At 46.2% G+C, this 17,875-nt stretch overlaps 1 pseudogene; it reads left to right on the top strand.

Moving 5' to 3' along the window:
- Positions 1-3,294: 3,294 nt before the first annotated feature.
- LOC135546605 (protein FAM131A-like) overlaps positions 3,295-17,875 on the top strand; it is a 37,566-nt pseudogene continuing 22,985 nt past the window's right edge.

Genomic DNA, 17,875 nt, shown 5'->3' with positions numbered 1-17,875 from the left:
CACTCCGCTGCACCGCGCAACAGGCCTTCTCTTGACTCAGGTGTTGTTACACAATACGGCCTTTTGGTGCCGCTGGAACACAAATAAATCAGCTCTGCGGCGTGTGTGTGTGTGTGAACTTCAGGTTTCTGCAAATTTGATGTTACGAAATCGAGACAGATCGCGCAACGGTGGGTGTAAGGTATTGGACAGGTAGGGTATCAGAGAAGGGTGAAGGGGTTATAGAGGAAAAATATACAACAAGCCGTCTACACTCAAAAAAATAGGGGTTCAGCAAGGTTCTTGCAGGAACCTAACTGCCCAACTGAAGTATTTTTATTTGGATTTGAGAAGACAGCAGGTGCAGGCACTTAAATTGAGATCTTTCAATTTTTCAGTTAAGGTAAGGTTTCTCCTTTTATGATCTAAAATGATATTGGTTTTGATACCATCTATCTTTTCATATTACTGCAAATTGCGGTCTTATTTCACACTTTCTCCCTATTAAAACATTCTGAAAATGGACACAAGTCAATGGATATTGTTTAACAGAGGTAAGAATATGTTAAAGAAATAGCTGTATTGGGCACAGATGACTGAACTGCTGACTTATTTGTGTGTGTCTGCAGGTATTCTGACGAGGAGGCACACAATGGACACTGTCAAGTTGATAAGGCTAGTGGAACCTGACTATCCATGTATCACCAGACTGGAAAAAATTGTCTCTGAATATGATTACATATGTAATTGTAATACAATTGGTATTGGTTGTCTCATAAATCTATGCAGATCACATATATCATCTACAATGAATTTGAATGAATGGCTTCTCTAAAAGCTTATAGGAATCAGTCACAGCAGCCATCTTCTTCCTCCCTGACCTCTTCAATGAAGATCCCAGAGGTCTCTACATTATGGACGAGGTATGTCTATGAAAACCTGTCAAAAGTGACGTTTTTCAGTCACATACTTTTTACCACAAAAAAACAAGATATGACTACAGTCGTACACGTTTTGTTAATCATCTGTATAATGATATATTTGTTATATTCACAGACTTCACCCACCCTACACCTCTGATGAATATAACAGGAAAACTGTTTGATCACCATGCACTGCAAAACCATTCTGGCTATGGATATCCTACAGAGGGCATCAACACGTCAGAGGATATACCTATTGGACTTGCGGCTGGGAGTGTGCCTCATTTTTATTTTTGTATTCTGCTTTGCCACTAAAAGCATATTATAAACTGGGTGGTTCGAGGCCTTAGTGCTGTATACCACGGGTACTGCTCTAATTACAGCGGTGCTGTAAACACTTTAGTATTGGTATAACTTGCCACAGGTGGAATCTGAGTATGTACGCCTATTTTGACCGCTTTTAGCTCAATTCCACTGCACCACGTTGACTGTCCATAATAACTGTGAGAGAGGTTTCACCTGGCTAGAGCTAGTGATTTTTAAAATAAACGATCGCAAACGTTTCCTCGCTTCCAGAGCGAGAAGGGCAGAGAGGTAGACCACTACAGCGCGATGCCTAAGTAGGCTAGCCATGCACCTGCTGCTGTTGTTTTAGTCATCCTGATACGTCTATTAGAACCCCTCCAACAACGCTTTCCAAATGCCCCTGCAAATTGTGCGAGTATGTGAGTGAGAGAAAATTAGTAGGCCATATATTAGAGATACAGAGCGAAATACCATTACTGTGTCCTCCCTTCCTGCCATGCATGACTTCTCACATCAATACTTCTGTCCAATACACTATAGTATCACATATGGAGTTTCCTCATTACTCAGGCCTGATTAAGTCACAGACCCGAAGGTTGTGGAGCTTCACTGCGTTATTTTCTCATTTCCATCGAAACACCGCACATTTATCTAGGTTATGTTTTACTTTTCACCCCTTTAGATCCCTGGTAGGAGCTGCACCTCATACGAACGCTTTCTGTGAAACGATAATGTCAGGCAGGCGCATTAGAAGAAGTGGGTACGTGGGTCAGCAGCAGCTCGAGCTATGTTTAGCGTCATGGTGGGCGTTTAAGAGAGATGAGGACTGGAGATGTTACAATGCATGCAGGCCTACTTTTTTAAATGCTTTGTGCGTCGTGTCACTTATATCCCATTGCCTAGTATAAGGCAAGGCTAAGTATGGTCTATAGGCTAAGCAATATGCAAAGCACATAGCTAAGGTTACTGCCTTTCTAGGGAGTATTTCATGGCCACAGGTCTTCTACATCTGCATTGCTCTCTGGGGTTTTAGGCACGGTTACTGTATAAGCACTTTGTGACCACTGCTGTTGTAAAAATAGCTTTATAAGTAAATGTGATTGACTGATAGCCTGTTTATGTATGGTCTTGACCACCTGCCGACTGGCCGTAGCTATGTATTTAACTTTTCACACACTGAATAACCAAATAGGGGGGAGAGTGGTCCTTGTCCCTAAGATGACGGCACAAATACGAGAATAACCAAAACGTACTCTTGATTCCGGATTCTTTTGTGAAATGCCTAAGTGTTGCATTTACAAAGGCCGGCAATTATAAGATTTCATCTTTAAAAGCTATGCTTGTAAAGTTTTAATCAGGCCTTGCATATTTAACAAGACCCTACCCACAGGATGTGAGTTAGATCAGTTGAACAAATTGTAATAAGTTATCTCAGTGTGCTTTCATCGGCCCTCACTAAAATCGCATCTGCTGAGAAATGCAACTTTGATTTGAGAACATAAATCCCGAACTATTTCTTTCTCCACTTCTACCCCCTCCCCTTTCTGGAATGCGCTGGTCCTTCCACGGTGACATCCTCCAATCAGCTCTCTTTCCGCGTCCAGTAGAGCGAAAAGGGAGTTGGAAACTCGGCCTTGTGTATAAAGTCAGTTTTCGGATTTTTATACTAATGCAACCTGCAACTATTCTGCTAGCCAAGGCCAAGTGACGCTAGTAGGCTACAAGAAGAAGGCGGGGCGACCCCTTGCTGGTGTATGGATTTCACTGGCGTGTGACAACGAGGGGGGAACCTCCACCAGCCGAGCGTAAAGCCAATGCTGCTGCCAACGCCTCGTAGCCCAAGCAGACGTGCGCTGTCCAGCCGCGGTGGTGCTGAAACACGAGCGTCGATCCTTCCCTCAGTGACGTAGGGAGAGAGGGGTTCGGTTAGGCTACAAACAGGTAGATTAATTTTGTAATAATAAAACTGCACAAAGACTACACAGAAGCCATGATGAAAATGCAGAACTTGCAAGCAAGCAAAGCAGTAACAAAAAGCAAGTGAAAACGGGGACGAACGTGCTGGACTTTCCCCCGCCCTCGGCGTCACTCGAAGGGTCTGAGCAACACGCGGTATCCTTGCGGAACCCAGAGAAGACTCCCGGGAGAGAGAGACTTCAGATCTATAAGGTACGCTCAGGTCGTTTTTGCAGAAAGGAAACGGGTGTGGGTTAGGCTACTCGTCTAAGAAGCGAAAATGGGCTGTGTTGGTTCCAAAACGCCAGTTGGTAAGAGTTCTTCAATTTTGTTGTGATCCTAAAAGCACGTCCCAGACAGCCTGATTTGTGCATACATCGAATTTGTGTAAATTGGGCTGCTTGTGAAGTCTTGTGCACGGAAAATATAAGAGGTGCAATGAGTCGTTTGTGTATTGAACTAGACTGTAACCCTTGCTTTCATCTTTGAGATTTCTAGATTGACCAGAAATATGTTGACAATATTCAATCAGTTGAGAATAGGGAGGGACGGGAGCTTTCTTCTGGAGAAGCTGCAGCAGATGAGGATGGAGTGCTAGCATCAAGATGCCGCGAGAGCTGATCTCATATATCTTTTTGAGGGCTCGCGAGGCAGGAGAGAGCGAAGTGCTTTTTCTGCTGTTAAAGGATGCGGAGCTGAAGGTTTTATGTTTGAATGACAAGACTCTTCCGGCCGGCACCAGGGTTTTGACCGCATTGACCCAGTTTAGCTGGAAGGTAAGACAGCATATTGCTCTTATCTACGCTTTATGTCGTGATGTTATCTGGGCTTTTACAAGAGCTATTCTTACAGACATGGATTTATAGCCGTCATTCAGCATAACATCGTTGAATTGACTAAGCTGTAATTAGTCATTTTTAGAAATAGGGGGCTACCCTCGTTCGGAAACCCATAAGTTGAATAAAAATATCACTGTGTTGGGACACAGGCTACATAGCCCACAGACTGATTTGCTATTTCCGATTGACGAGCTTCCTCGGTTGACACCGCAGTTGTCATGTTCTCCCGCTGGTTGTTTACAATATTCTGCCAGTCTGTCGGTCTCAGTCCGATTAGTCGATGAAGCTCTACGTGCCTTCCCGTCTCCTCTTTAATGGTGTTTCCCACGGAACGATCCCTCGCTCCGTCCTGGGAATTAATTTGATGGGGCCTTGCAGAAGCGATAAATCACACGCTCTCCCCACATCCATCCATCCATCAGTGCAAACAACCATGTAATCGCACACACACAGCAAGCGAAATACAATATTTTTTAGCAATATGAACAAACCAGTGATGATCTATTTGATATGCATATAAATCTGGAAGCCAGGCCCCCTAATTGCTTATCAATTATTTGCTCCTTCAGACCCTTGATAATGACTTGTAGGCTAATGTGCTACCATCGCCAGAGCGCCTATCAGCACTTGTCAGGACTGTGACATGTCAATGTAATCATATTGCTGTCCATACTACTGACTTAGATGGGCTGCTTCAAGCGTTCTGTCTTTGTAGCGTTCTGTGTCGTGCATGGCTGTCAGTGTCACCCCAGTAAAAGCCTACAGAGTCCTGTCGTTGTTGTAGGCTACAAGACAAGACCCAGTTGTTTGCCCATTATAACTCTATGTAGATGACATCACCACGCAGTTCGCCTTGACATAATTATGTTGATTTCCTCTTAAGTCTTTCAGTGAGCCCGGAAGACAGGACGCGCACGGCCATGGTCTATGTATTGTTTCCACGACAACGACAGAAAGCAAGACACCTAAAAGCGTAATAGACACTTGCTCTTCAAGCAGATACATGTAGATTTAAAATAAACTGATATCTAAGGCTAGGTGGATAAAAAAGCATACATTAACTATAAAAGATATAGCATAGAGCAAATAAAAAAATGATGCAAATATGACGGATGTCCGCGAGCCTTTCATTTCCTGGTGATCGGCTCTCTTTTGATACACGCGGCAGCATAGACACTGTTGCACAACCTGACGTCGTTAGCCCTTCAATTTGCCGATTGTAAGAAGACAATCGACAAAAATCCTAGGCTATGCCTATAGGATTACAACGCTTTACCCCCCCCCCCCACCCCATCCCGTAGTTTTCTCTAGGCTACATAGGCTTTTGAATCTGTTTTTATTTCATTTCGTCCTATTTTTTTTACAGATTGGTCCTCATTGCATTTCTCTGTGGACCAGGGACTTTATGGAATCATCGAGGTTGCCATGAGACACGATCACATATGAGATGCGGTATTGCCTTTGATTCATTTGTTTATTTAAGGTCTTATATAATTAGGCTACATTAGGCCTACATGTTGTTTGCGTTGTGGGGCTACTACTGTGATTTAAAAAAGGTCATAACCTGATCCATGTGTCATTCCAGAGGCAAGTGAAAATCATTGTTTACATGGCAGATATTAGACATCTAAATATTGCCATTTAGCTCGGCAGTAGTGCGGGTTGGTAGGCTTTTTGTGTTTATTGGTTTGCTAATTCTCACCAACACGATCTCAGCATCAAGTCGATTCCGTCGTCATAGAAACGGTTAATGAGGTGTGTGTCTCTCTGTGTGTGATCCAGGGGGGTAACAGAGTGGGCATTACATGTCTCGTCTACCCCAAAGCAATCTGTATGTGTGAGGGTTGAAAATCAACACACATCAAAAGGGAGCCTCCGGGTCAAATGACAAACCAACACCTTCCAAGCCCCTTCCATGAATCTAATTTACCAAACAGCGCGTGGATCCATCACCTCTCCGAACAATACTTTAATTAGCGAGCGAGCCATGGATTCCAAGATACAAAACACCCCGAGGCATTTGATCCCAACACATCCAATTAAATGGCAGATATTGAATCCTCCTGGCACGAGCAACTTGAGCTCGTAAGTGATGAGGCCAGATATATTGGGCTTAATATCAGAGATGGGTGCCGTGACTAATCGAGCGAAGAAGAGTTCTTTTCACATGCTGTAACTAGAAACTGTTCTCTTGAGAGGAGAGCAAATGAGAAGTTATCCTTTGACATTATAGACCCACTCTGATTACTGAAAGGAAATATCCAGTAGAGACTGAGGTTTTTGTAATCAACTGATACTAAATGGCACTTGTCATTCATTATTGGCACTTGCATGGTTGATTATCAAGTCATGTTGCACTCAGCCCCACAAACCTATCCATTGAAAACAGCGATCACACAGTGCACTGGAGACGAGAAGCTGTCCAAGTGCTGAAACACCTATAGGGCATTTTCATGCTTAAGTTTTGCAATCTTGGTCCATCCTTCAGAGATAAGTTTAACAAATAGAATTAAATACAATATTTATCATTTTTGTATTGAACGACTGGTGGAAACGATTACCCAAGGAGTACCGCCATTGTACCAAGTGATGACGTAGGCGTCTAAGAAACAACAAGGCCAATTCGATCTATTTAGTTTTTGAAAGTTTTCCCACGTGCAAAAAACAAAAACAAAAGCACGCGCACTGTATATTTCTAAGGATAATTGAAGTAAATACTATTTTTCGAAATTATTATTTTTAAAGAAATATATTAGGTCTATTTCTCTGAATTGTTATTCAATTAAGTTGTTCGCGGTGCCAATTCCAGCCCGAGGGAGCTGGTTGAAGGGATGGTGGCATTTGAGCTCGCTCGAGCACAACGTGCCCATAGTCTTTTTTTTTCTTCCATTTGGGCCTATTGGTTAGTGCCTTGGCACTCATTCATAATGGAGGGCGGTTGAAATGCATGCAGCCAGGTAGAGGGGTGTTTGGCTAGAACATCAAATGTGTATTTTGTCATAAAGAGATGGCAATTATATCTGCTTTATTTGCTTAGCAGGGATGGGCACTGGCCCCCTCTAACCTACACTGACCTCCTTGTAGCTTAGTCTGTGTTGCCTGCATGATGTGGCATGATGTGGCATGACTGCAAAGTGGATGTGCACGAGGACAGTCCCCTCCCATAGCCTCCCGTGGTATCTCAGTTCAAGTGGACTCTGTCGTTTATTACTATTTTAAATCGGTTTTAACTGGGGTTAATAGTTGGCCTATTCTAAGGGACACTGCATTGAGATACCACATAGGGTCCGCAGAGCATTCTAAACGCTACCGCTGGGTTAGCCCCCGCAGTGGATGCTTAGTCCCTCCCGAGGCAGGGTTAGCATGGTGATTTGCCGTTTACCTACGTTCTCTCCTTTCGACAGTGGCGGTCGACAGTCCTATGTTGCGCGTGGACTGGAGCGAAGCAAACTCTGTGTCTGACCTGGCACTCTTGGGGAACACGCGGACCTGCTTGGCTCGCAGACACATTCGCCACGCGCCCCTAGAGACACTGGACCACTACGAGGTGCTAATTCTCAGTTTCACCCTTTTTTTGTCTCCGTCCGCAGTTACTTGACACTTCAGCGTCCCCTGGCCCTGCCGCCCAGCTACAGCTATCATACACTGTGTATTCATGCGCGACCCTCTATCGCAGTATATGTTTTCACTGGAGGAATGCTTATTGATTAGGCGTATACTGTTTACTTGATAATGCGCTGCATGAGGTGGAACATCATTTTTCATCTGTTATAATGGGTGCGTTTACATCATATTCCATCAGCCTAAAGCAGCAGTTCTGAACGGAACATTTGTATCACCAATATGCTTATATGTTTTAACTACAGTAGCCTATTCGGAATAGAACTACAATTAGATAAACCCTCGTGTTGCTCGTTTATGTGTATATTTTTTCTAATGCAATGGGATCGCCGATAATAGGCCGAAAGGGCACCCAAATAATCACAGTTGATGGTAGCCTAGCTCTGAATTGAGTTATCTTCGAAGTCAGTAGTAATTCGCGATGTGAAGCAGAAAATTATTTTCTCAACCTTTTCTGGTTTAATAATTACCTAATTAACTAAGCCGTCCAAGTCGTTAACGAGTGATTCCGCTTTGGGTTTCTTCATTTTGGTTTTCATTAAATGTTCACCAGTTAGTTTTCTAATTATTATATGAAGTCATTCAAAGTAATTAGCAATTAATTTTTAATTCAGCTTTCAAATGGGAATCTCAGTGGCACTGAAAGTAATGCCTTTTTGCCTTGGCCTAAATGCAATTAAACAGCTCTACTAAGGAGATTTGTACGGTTGGGTCGGCAGCGGCTCCGCGGCCAACGCTGCAGTCTCATTTACTGTGTAGGCTCAGCACTTCTGACTGACTGCCTGGCTTTGTACCCGGAGGTTGGTCGCAGTGCCACGTTGACATTGGGTTGACTTGATTGTTCCTTTCGGAGTAGCTCTCTGTCACGATTTATAAATATTATTACTGTATGGCACAATTTTATAATAATTAGGCTATATCTAAACAATTTCAGGTATAGGCATATCCAGAGGTAGAAACAATTCTGCAATGAACTGGCTCACAGATTGTATATGCCTATTTAATTGTGTCCATATTATCTCTCGCTATTGACAGTCTTCTGCAGGCTATGGAGAAGTAAATAGAAGGTTGCTGGAATAATTCACTCAAAGCTAATAATGAATCCGTCTAATCTCATCGATCAGTGCGCACCATCTAGACGTCGCAATGAGCCAGCGCGTGGCTGCAGGAACGAGGAGATGATTAGCACGGCCAAAACGTTCCCCTCTCGTCTCTCCTATTTTCATGGCTCTATTGAATATCTCGGAGCTGGAATAGAACGGCACGGGCCATTATGCGTGTTTTCCGCTTGGTGACCCTTCAGGCACTGTCGCAGATCGGCGCACGCATGCCGGTTGCCAGACGGATGCTCCGCGAGTGCACGTGGGTCGGCTCGTCCTCTCTCCACGTTCAACAAGCTATATAGACGACGCATCTGTTTGTAGACCAAACAGTGTCGCCTCTGAAACCTATAGAAAGCATTTGAGGCTTTGGGCTTCCAGAGGAACATATGAACGTACAGCTAGATTGAGACAATGAGTAAAATACAAAGGGTTGCAGCAGAAATTAAACGGTATTGTGGCTATCCGTTGTGCATGTGACGTAATCTATAGCAATTCTCCTTTGGTAGAAAGTTGATTAACGGAAAACCGTTTTCGAAGCACATGCATAGGGTCACGAGGAGGCGAGGACACCACATAAGCATTGGTGTGGCATGTTAGATAAGAAGGAATCGATGTTCATCCTATGTTCCATGGAGAAGCTGCTCTTCTGCGAGAAAATAAGGGGCGTTGTCACGGATGAAGGAACACTGGTATGACATTTCACTGATGTCAATGATTTTGTAGCTAAGGATGCTTTCTTGTATGCAACATTTGCGTGTGTGTATGTGGGTGTATTTGTGCGTGCAGCCAGTGTGCGCGCGTGCGTTTGTTTTTGTTATATCATGTTACAGCATAGCCTACTTGCGGAAATGCCTCATATTCAGCGTATTCAATTCAAAGGAACTGGAGCAGAGCTGCCCAGTGCTGGAAAGCCTGTGGTAGGGCATTGCTGTGTCTCCCTGTCGCTATATTCACGTCACTCTGGCACCTGGTGTTTTGCAACCTATTCCTCGTCATCCGTCTGTGTTGGGATGAAGAGGTAGAGTGGGTGACGGTGGTGTAAACTGTAGTGGCCCCCGGGATCTTGTGAAACGCGATGGCATGCCATACATATCTCTCAGATTGTCTTCATTGATCTGGGAGCTCGTCTTTCTCGTTCTCTCTCCTTTGCGGCGCTAGAGGATTATCACGCCTCAATAGTGGTTGATATAATCGCCAGCGCGTGAACATCTGAGCTCGCGGTGACGCTGCCTCAGGTCTGTTTCTAAAATTGCCAGTATGTAGAGCGCTACAAAAACTGTCATTGTGTTCTGCTTCTGTTGCTAATGATTCTACCGTCATGAATTAGCAATGCACAAGCTTGCCATGGGATCAGCTAGCTGTCGACATAAACACGCGGACCAAGCTAGGCTATAAAAAGCGATGGCGAACAAAAGCGCGTGTCAACACCAGATGCAAAGTCTGTGGTGTGACTTTACAGAACGAGCAGACCATCAGTAGCGGTTGCGTGGGTAAAATCACTTGGGAAGCCAAGCCAGTAAAAAAAGCCATATTGCAATCTATGTGTTGTGATAATAGCATTGCTTTTTCTATAACCTTTAAGTTTATATGCCTTGAGACCGTGATATATAGGCCCAAAGCTGAGGCAAGATGACACAGTGGCAGAATAAATTCAACCACACCTTTGTTCCATTACAAAACGGGAGAGCAACCTCTGTCAGGTGAAGCCCACAAAGCATATTGCATGTAATGGTTACATGACCTACAGCATGGTCAAGCAAGTTAATGTTTCTGACATTTTCGGACTACTAAACAACTATTGATTTAGAACCACTGAGAGTTAACGCAAGTCACAAAGAAAACAGGAGCTGCCTCCACTTCAACTTTTTTTCAACTTTTTCAACAGCACCATTTCGTCTTCAACATATCAATCAAATCACCTATGCTTAGTCTAATACATTACATTTACATTACATTTAAGTCATTTAGCAGACGCTCTTATCCAGAGCGACTTACAAATTGGTGAATTCACCTTCTGACATCCAGTGGAACAGCCACTTTACAATAGTGCATCTAAATCATTTAAGGGGGGGGGGTGAGAAGGATTACTTTATCCTATCCTAGGTATTCCTTGAAGAGGTGGGGTTTCAGGTGTCTCCGGAAGGTGGTGATTGACTCCGCTGTCCTGGCGTCGTGAGGGAGTTTGTTCCACCATTGGGGGGCCAGAGCAGCGAACAGTTTTGACTGGGCTGAGCGGGAACTGTACTTCCTCAGTGGTAGGGAGGCGAGCAGGCCAGAGGTGGATGAACGCAGTGCCCTTATTTGGGTGTAGGGCCTGATCAGAGCCTGGAGGTACTGGGGTGCCGTTCCCCTCACAGCTCTGTAGGCAAGCACCATGGTCTTGTAGCGGATGCGAGCTTCAACTGGAAGCCAGTGGAGAGAGCGGAGGAGCGGGGTGACGTGAGAGAACTTGGGAAGGTTGAACACCAGACGGGCTGCGGCGTTCTGGATGAGTTGTAGGGGTTTAATGGCACAGGCAGGGAGCCCAGCCAACAGCGAGTTGCAGTAATCCAGACGGGAGATGACAAGTGCCTGGATTAGGACCTGTGCCGCTTCCTGTGTGAGGCAGGGTCGTACTCTGCGGATGTTGTAGAGCATGAACCTACAGGAACGGGCCACCGCCTTGATGTTAGTTGAGAACGACAGGGTGTTGTCCAGGATCACGCCAAGGTTCTTAGCGCTCTGGGAGGAGGACACAATGGAGTTGTCAACCGTGATGGCGAGATCATGGAACGGGCAGTCCTTCCCCGGGAGGAGGAGCAGCTCCGTCTTGTCGAGGTTCAGCTTGAGGTGGTGATCCTTCATCCACACTGATATGTCTGCCAGACATGCAGAGATGCGATTCGCCACCTGGTCATCAGAAGGGGGAAAGGAGAAGATTAATTGTGTGTCGTCTGCATAGCAATGATAGGAGAGACCATGTGAGGTTATGACAGAGCCAAGTGACTTGGTGTATAGTGAGAATAGGAGAATAGGAGATACAGTGACAACTAAAATATACCAAAAAGTATTTAGTCCAATCAATGTAAGCTAAGTATGATGTGGCTGTCCATGGTTCTGTTTTGTGTCATCCTGCCATCCTCCTCTCTTTCATGTTGACGAAATGGTCAATGACTCTGTCATACAGTACACTATTTGTTGTTGTCCTAGGCTACCTGCCTAAAACGCTTGCTCGCTAGCCTAACTTCCTTTCATGGGCAACGTTAGCTAGTTAATATTAGTCATCTACATCTAGCTACACATCCATGGCTAATATAGGAAAGGGACAATTATTTATAGCCAGCCAGCCACCAGCGGAGAACACAATAACATGTAACAATTGAAGTTGTTTCTGTTAATGACATATTTCTCTTGATGTGCTGTGATAGGAGTGACACCAAATCCATACGGGCTTCCCTTTATATATATTTTTTGGTGCGCCAGGACCATTCACAGTTGAGTTCACTCAGTTTAGCTCCACGCGGATTGGCTATTATTTTATCATTTTCATCAAGGGAGGCCAAATGCTCACTGGATTGCATTCCATGCATTCAGTGCTACAGGTGGCAACCATGTTTATGGCCAGACAGCATCAGATACTGTAGATGGCCTAGTCATGGAGACAGAGGGGTGCTGTTTCGCTCACCCGGATGATTTCTCTGGTGAAATACAATCAGCGTCTTGCGAATTGAAGGAAAATTCTGAAAACACATGAAGACAAAAGATACATTATTTTATCTTTGTACCTTTTTATATTGGTTAATTTTTGGGGAAGTCTGGCTTCCCTTGGCATCCCTGAATATATGCCACTGCAGACCATACTACGGGAGTAGCATAATATCTACATTTCATAGTTATTATACACATTCCTAAAGCATTTAATCCCTCTGTGCTGAATGACTACTGCCCTGTCGCCTTGACATCCTTAGTAATGAAATGCAGTGAGAAAATTATGAAAAGTCATATTCTCAGCGTCACCATTTCAATTTGCCTATCAGCCCAGCAGAGGAGTTGATGATGCCATTCTTACTCTCCTCAACATGGTCTACAGACATCTAGAGGGTGCCAAATCCCATGTCAGGGTTTTGTTTGTGGCTGCTGGACCTCCTGAGCCAATGGTCACAGCGTGCCAAAATAGGTCCCCACGTGTCGGACATACGCAACACCAACACAGGCTCTCCTCAGGGATGTGTTTTGTCCCCACTCCTGTACATCTTGTACACTTATAGTTGTACTAGTTCCAATCCTGACAGACACATCGTTAAGTTTTCTGGTGACGCTGCCTTGATCAGCCTGTTGCATGATGAAGAGGAACACCATGGCCTGGTCCTAAATGACTAGAGTAGAGTGGTGTGACGAATCACACTTGGTCCTCAATGCCAATAAGACCAAAGAGATGTGCCGAGACTTCAGAAAGTGTACAACACCTACCTCTGCAACATCTATCAGAGGTCAGAACATAGAGATTGTAGAAGAATACAAACATCTTGGTGTCCTCTTGGACAATACGTTTCAGTGGACCTGATCTACAAAAAGAGTCAACAGAGACTGTACTTACTCAAAAAGATGGGATCTTTTCATGTTAATTGTACTATACGGACTCTGTTTTACAAATCTTTCATTGAGAGTATTTGAACTTTTTGTATCGTTTGTTGGTTTGGCAATGCCATTGTCAGCCAGATAAATATGCTGAGAAGAATTATCACTACAGCAAGCAAAGTACTGGGAGTCCAACAGACAGGCCTGAATGAGATCTTTAAGGTCAGGCCCCTCCACAAGGCTCACAAAATAATTTTAGACCCAAGCCACCCCCTTTACCCAGACTTTGAACTACTCCCCTCTGGGCGCAGGTATAGGGCATCCCTCGGCAGGAAAAACACAACAAGACAATCATTTGTGCCAGGTGTGATATCCCTCCTAAATAGCTCGGGCTAATGTTTCTCTCCGCCCAGTTAGATCAGCAGGCAAATGTTCCTATCCACCCAGTAAGATCAGCAGGCAAATGTTCCTATCCACCCAGTAAGATCAGCAGGCAAATGTTCCTATCCATCCAGTAATGCCAGCAGGCTAATGTTCCTATCCACCCAGTAATGCCAGCAGGCTAATGTTCCTATCCGCCCAGTAAGATCAGCAGGCAAATGTTCCTATCCATCCAGTAAGACCAGCAGGCTAATGTTCCTATCCACCCAGTAATGCCAGCAGGCTAATGTTCCTATCCGCCCAGTAAGACCAGCAGGCTAATGTTCCTATCCGCCCAGTAAGGCCAGCAGGCTAATGTTCCTATCCGCCCAGTAAGGCCAGCAGGCTAATGTTCCTATCCGCCCAGTAATGCCAGCAGGCTAATGTTCCTATCCACCCAGTAATGCCAGCAGGCTAATGTTCCTATCCGCCCAGTAAGACCAGCAGGCTAATGTTCCTATCCGCCCAGTAAGGCCAGCAGGCTAATGTTCCTATCCGCCCAGTAAGGCCAGCAGGCTAATGTTCCTATCCGCCCAGTAAGGCCAGCAGGCTAATGTTCCTATCCACCCAGTAATGCCAGCAGGCTAATGTTCCTATCCGCCCAGTAAGACCAGCAGGCTAATGTTCCTATCCGCCCAGTAAGATCAGCAGGCTAATGTTCCTATCCGCCCAGTAAGATCAGCAGGCTAATGTTCCTATCCGCCCAGTAAGATCAGCAGGCTAATGTTCCTATCCGCCCAGTAAGATCAGCAGGCTAATGTTCCTATCCGCCCAGTAAGACCAGCAGGCTAATGTTCCTATCCGCCCAGTAAGATCAGCAGGCTAATGTTCCTATCCGCCCAGTAAGATCAGCAGGCTAATGTTCCTATCCGCCCAGTAAGGCCAGCAGGCTAATGTTCCTATCCGCCCAGTAAGGCCAGAGCATGGACAGACCAGACCAAAGGAGTAGAGGATGGACAGACCAGATCAAGGGGGTAGAGTAGAGAGGATGGACAGACCAGATCAAGGGAGTAGAGTAGAGAGGATGGACAGACCAGATCAAGGGAGTAGAGTAGAGAGGATGGACAGACCAGATCAAGGGAGTAGAGTAGAGAGGATGGACAGACCAGATCAAGGGAGTAGAGTAGAGAGGATGGACAGACCAGACCAAGGGAGTAGAGTGGATGGACAAACCAGACCAAGCGGGTAGCATGGATGGACAGACCAGACCAGACCAAGGGGGTCGAGTGGATGGACAAACCAGACCAAGAGGGTAGAGTGGAGAGGATGGACAGACCAGTTCAACGGGGTAGAGTAGAGAGGATGGACAGACCAGACCAAGGGGGTGGAGTGGAGAGGATGGACAGACCAGACCAAGGGGGTGGAGTGGAGAGGATGGACAGACCAGACCAAGGGGGTGGAGTGGAGAGGATGGACAGACCAGACCAAGGGGGTGGAGTGGAGAGGATGGACAGACCAGACCAAGGGGGTGGAGTGGAGAGGATGGACAGACCAGACCAAGGGGGTGGAGTGGAGAGGATGGACAGACCAGACCAAGGGGTGGAGTGGAGAGGATGGACAGACCAGACCAAGGGGGTGGAGTGGAGAGGATGGACAGACCAGACCAAGGGGGTGGAGTGGAGAGGATGGACAGACCAGACCAAGGGGGTGGAGTGGAGAGGATGGACAGACCAGACCAAGGGGTGGAGTGGAGAGGATGGACAGACTAGTTCAAGGGGGTGGAGTGGAGAGGATGGACAGACCAGACCAAGGGGGTGGAGTAGAGAGGATGGACAGACCAGACCAAGGGGGTGGAGTAGAGAGGATGGACAGACCAGTTCAACGGGGTAGAGTAGAGAGGATGGACAGACCAGACCAGACCAAGGGGGTAGAGTGGATGGACAGACCAGACCAAGGGGGTAGAGTGGATGGACAGACCAGACCAAGGGGGTAGAGTGGAGAGGATGGACATACCAGATCAAGGGAGTAGAGTAGAGAGGATGGACAGACCAGATCAAGGGAGTAGAGTAGAGAGGATGGACAGACCAGACCAAGGGGGTGGAGTAGAGAGGATGGACAGACCAGACCAAGGGGGTAGAGTAGAGAGGATGGACAGACCAGACCAAGGGGGTAGAGTAGAGTGGATGGCCAGACCAGTTCAAGGGGGTAGAGTAGAGAGAATGGACAGACCAGACCAAGGGGGTAGAGTAGAGAGGATGGACAGACCAGACCAGACCAAGCGGGTAGAGTAGAGTGGATGGCCAGACCAGTTCAAGGGGGTAGAGTAGAGAGAATGGACAGACCAGACCAAGGGGGTAGAGTAGAGAGGATGGACAGACCAGACCAAGGGGGTGGAGTAGAGAGGATGGACAGACCAGACCAAGCGGGTAGAGTGGATGGACAGACCAGACCAAGGGGGTAGAGTAGAGAGGATGGACAGACCAGACCAATGGAGTGGAGTAGAGTAGAGAGGATGGACTGACCAGACCAAGGGAGTAGAGTAGAGAGGATGGACAGACCAGACCAAGGGAGTAGAGTAGAGAGGATGGACAGACCAGACCCAAGGTGGTAGAGTGGAGAGGATGGACAGACCAGTTCAATGGGGTAGAGTAGAGAGAATGGACAGACCAGACCAAGGGGGTAGAGTAGAGAGGATGGACAGAGCAGACCAAGGGGGTAGAGTAGAGAGGATGGACAGACCAGACCAAGGGGGTAGAGTAGAGAGGATGGACAGACCAGACCAGACCAAGGGGGTAGAGTGGATGGACAAACCAGACCAAGGGGGTAGCATGGATGGACAGACCAGACCAGACCAAGGGGGTCGAGAGGATGGACAAACCAGACCAAGGGGGTAGCATGGATGGACAGACCAGATCAAGGGAGTAGAGGAGAGAGGATGGACAGACCAGATCAAGGGGGTAGAGTGGATGGACAGACCAGACCAAGGGGGTAGAGTGGAGAGGATGGACAGACCAGTTCAAGGGGGTGGAGTAGAGAGAATGAACAGACCAGACCAAGGGGGTAGAGTAGAGAGGATGGACAGACCAGACCAGACCAAGCGGGTAGAGTAGAGTGGATGGACAGACCAGACCAAGGGGGTAGAGTGGAGAGGATGGACAGACCAGACCAAGGGGGTAGAGTAGAGAGAATGGACAGACCAGACCAAGGGGGTAGAGTAGAGAGGATGGACAGACCAGACCAAGGGGGTAGAGTAGAGAGGATGGACAGACCAGACCAAGGGGGTAGAGTAGAGAGGATGGACAGACCAGACCAAGCGAGTAGAGTAGAGTGGATGGACAGACCAGACCAAGGGGTTAGAGAAGAGCGTAGGGGGGTTGTTCTATATTGTCGTCATAATAATCTTGCAATGCCCCTTCACATCTTTCATGCAGTGTGCATGTGAGTGTAAAAGCAATGCAAACATAGGTATTTTCTCTGCCTTGAAAACATGAGTGCTCTTTTAGATCAGTTTGAAAGGATTTCTTGGTAGTCATAGCATGTACAGTACATCTGTATAATAGCCTCCACTGCTTGTCATCATTAATGTAGTGTATGAGTCATCCTTTACTGATGGTTGTTTTTTCCTTCACAGGTAAATGTTGAAGACACCGTTGAAATGTTACCAAAATCGAGAAGAGCACTTACCATTCAAGAGATTGCGGCGTTAGCCAGATCTTCATTACATGGTAAATACGAGATTGTGTGTGTGTGCGTACACACACAACCACACACACACACAAAACAAATCCTGCATGCTATACTCTTTACACTTTACATGTATGTGACCTTTGCCCTCTAATCTTTGAAATCTAGGCATCTCCCAGGCGATGAAGGACCATGTGACACGGCCCACAGGCATGGCCCAGGGCAGGGTGGCCCACCTGATAGAGTGGAAGGGCTGGTGTAAGCCAACTGACACCCCGCAGCTCTGGAGTCTGACTTCAACAACTACTCTGACCTCACCGAGGGAGAACAGGAGGCCCGCTTCGCTGCAGGTCAGTAGGCCTACTCAGTTTATCATTACAATCATTTAGTTTTACTTTAACAGGTAAGTTGACTGAGAATGTTTCTCTTTCTCTCCTTTTTTGTCACCTTCTTTCTATGCCACTCCTTTGTCCTCTGTCCCTGTCTGCCTCCCTCTTTGTCTCTTTCACTATATTCTTCTCTTTTGCATTGTCTCTATCTGTCCCTA

The sequence above is a fragment of the Oncorhynchus masou genome, chromosome 9 (assembly GCF_036934945.1).
Source record: "Oncorhynchus masou masou isolate Uvic2021 chromosome 9, UVic_Omas_1.1, whole genome shotgun sequence".
In the NCBI taxonomy this organism is placed as follows: Eukaryota; Metazoa; Chordata; class Actinopteri; order Salmoniformes; family Salmonidae; genus Oncorhynchus; species Oncorhynchus masou.
The sequence above is the reverse complement of the archived record's forward strand: the minus strand, read 5'-3'. Positions and strand labels throughout refer to the sequence as shown.